The 2,824-nt window shown below is 38.5% G+C and overlaps 1 long non-coding RNA gene across 1 annotated transcript in view; it reads right to left on the bottom strand.

Annotated features, from left to right (window-relative positions):
• The window catches only part of LOC112413075 (uncharacterized), an 8,320-nt gene that overhangs the window by 3,813 nt on the left and 1,683 nt on the right, over positions 1–2,824 (bottom strand). Inside the window, exon 2 of the long non-coding RNA XR_003005892.1 lies at positions 1,681–1,765. This is a non-coding gene — a long non-coding RNA (uncharacterized LOC112413075). The remainder of the gene's footprint in view (positions 1–1,680; positions 1,766–2,824) is intronic.

Genomic DNA, 2,824 nt, shown 5'->3' with positions numbered 1-2,824 from the left:
CTCTAGAGCACAGGCTCGGTAGTTGTGGCTCATGGGCTTAGTTGCTCCGCGGCATGTGGGATCTTCCCAGACCAGGGCTCGAACCTATGTCCCCTACACTGGTAGGCAGATTCTTAACCACTGGCAGGTGGATTTTTAACTACTGCGCCACCAGGGAGGTCCCTTGCTTATCTATTTTATAGATAGTAGTTTGTATCTCTTAATCCCATATCCCTATCTTGCCCCTCCCCCTTCCCTCTCCCAATGGTAACAACTAGTTTGTTCTCTATATCTGTGAGTCTGTTTCTTTTCTGTTATATTCTGTAGTTGGTTTATTTTTTAGATTCCACATGTAAATGATAACAGAGTCTTTGTCTTTCTTTGTCTGACTTATTTCACTAAGCATAATACTCTCTAGTTCCGTCCACATCGTTGCAAATGGCAGAATTTCATTCTTTTTTATGGCTAAAAAGTAATATCCCATCATATTGATATACTGCTTCTGCTTTATCCATTCATCTGTTCATGGACAGGTAACTTCCGTATCTTGGTAATTGTACATAATGCTGCAATGAATATTGGGGTGCAGGTATCTTTTCAAATTAGTGTTTTTGGTTTGGGGTTTTTTCTTTTTTTTTTTTTTTTGGATATATACCCAGGAGTGGAATTGGTGGGTCATATGGTAGTTCTATTTTTATTTATTTATTTATTTTAATTTATTTGCCTAGAAGACTAAGGCTTTACACTTTTTTTTTTTTTTTGTGGTACACGGGCCTCTCACTGTTGTGGCCTCTTCCGTTGCGGAGCACAGGCTCCGGACGCGCAGGCTCAGAGGCCATGGCTCACGGGCCCAGCCGCTCCGCGGCATGTGGGATCTTCCCGGACCGGGGCACGAACCCGTGTCCCCTGCATCGGCAGGCGGACTCTCAACCACTGCACCACCAGGGAAGCCCCGTAGTTCTATTTTTAGTTTTTGAGGAGCCTCCGTACTGTTTTCCTTAGTTGCTGCACCAATTGACATTCCCACCAACAGTGTACACGCATTTCCTTTTCACCACATTCTCGCCAATATTTGTTATTTATGGTCTTTTGGATGATGGCCATTCTGACAGGTGTGAAGTGATCCCTCATTATGGGTCTGATTTGCATTTCTCTGATGATTAGCAATGCTGAACATCTTTTCATGTGCCCGTTGGCCATCTGTATGTGTTCTTTGAAAAAATGTCTACTCCAATCTTCAGCCCATTTTTTTGATTGGATTTTTTTTTGGTGTTGAATTGTATGAGCTGTTTATATATTTTGGATATTAACCCCTTGTCAGTCACAACATTTGCGAATATTTTCTCCCATTCAGTAGGTTGTCTTTTCATTTTGTTGATGGTTTCCTTTGCTGTGCAAAAGCTTACTTTTAGGTCTTTAATCCATTTTGAGTTTATTTTTGTGTATGGTGTAAGGAAATGTTCTAATCTCATTCTTTTACATGTAGCTGTCCAGTTTTCCCAGCACCACTTATTGAAGAGACTGTCTTTTCTCCATTGTGTATTCTTGCCTCCTTTGTCATAGATTAATTGACCATAAGTGCATGGGTTTATTTCTGGCTCTCTATTCTGTTCCATTGATCTATGTGTCTTTTTTTTTTTTTCTGTGCCAGTATAAAGACATAAGGATTTTAAAAGAAGAAACAAAACTACCCGTACTTACAGAGGATATGATTGTCTGAAGAAACAATCCAAAAAATCTTCAAGTAAACTATTGGAGCTAGTAAAATGTTCCAACAAGGTTGTGCCTACAAGATAAACATACTGAAATCAATATTATTCTAGTAGGTGAGGAATAATAAAATATAATTTTTAAAAGATAGCATATGCAATAGCAGTAAAAATTAAAAGAATCTTAGAGTAAACTAAAAGATACTTAGATCAAACAAAGAAGTGCAAGAAAAAAAGTATCAATATATAGAGAACATTATAAAACATTATTGAAAAGTATTTTTAAAAGACTTAAGTAGATGGAGAGTTTTACTATGCTTTTACACTGAAAGAATGATTATTATAACGATATGAATTCCCTCAGGTCAATTTGTAGACAATGCAATCCCAGTAAAAATCCCAAATGTACATTGTATTGCAAGGGGAAAATAATAGCAAAGACACTCTTGGATTAAAAAAATGTAGAACTTGCTTTACCAGATATCAAGATAGGTTTTAAAGTTGTAGCAATTAAAAAGCATAGGTTTGGGGTAATTCCCTTGTGGTCCAGTGGTTAGGACTCCACACTTCCATTGCAGGGGCATGGGTTCAATCCCTGGTTGGGGAACTAAGATGCCACATGCCACAAGCATGGCCAAAAAAAAAAAAAAAAAAGTGTAGTATTAATTCGAAGAGATACATTCACCCCAATGTTCATAGCAGCACTATTTATAATTGTCAAGATATGGAAGTAACCTAAGTGTCCATCAACATATGAATGGGTAAAGAAGATGTGGTGGTGTGTATATGTATATACACAATGGAATACTACTCAGCCTAAAAAAAAAAAAAAAGAGTGAAATTTTGCTATGTGAAACAACATGGATGGACTTGGAGGGCATTATGCTAAGTGAAATAAGTCAGACGGAGAAAGACAGACTCTGTATAATATCACTTATATGGGGAATCTGAAAAATAAAACATAATAGTGAATATAACAAAAAAAATGAGGACTTCCCTGGTGGCTCAGTGGTTGGGAGTCTGCCTGCCAGTGCAGAGGACAAGGGTTCAAGCTCTGGTCCAGGAGGGCCCCAACACATGCTGCAGAGCAACTAAGCCGGTGCACCACAACTACTGAGCCTGCACTCTAGAGCCCG

This window comes from Neophocaena asiaeorientalis, unplaced genomic scaffold, assembly GCF_003031525.2.
Source record: "Neophocaena asiaeorientalis asiaeorientalis breed wild unplaced genomic scaffold, Neophocaena_asiaeorientalis_V1.1 scaffold62, whole genome shotgun sequence".
Classification (NCBI taxonomy): Eukaryota; Metazoa; Chordata; class Mammalia; order Artiodactyla; family Phocoenidae; genus Neophocaena; species Neophocaena asiaeorientalis.
The sequence above is the reverse complement of the archived record's forward strand: the minus strand, read 5'-3'. Positions and strand labels throughout refer to the sequence as shown.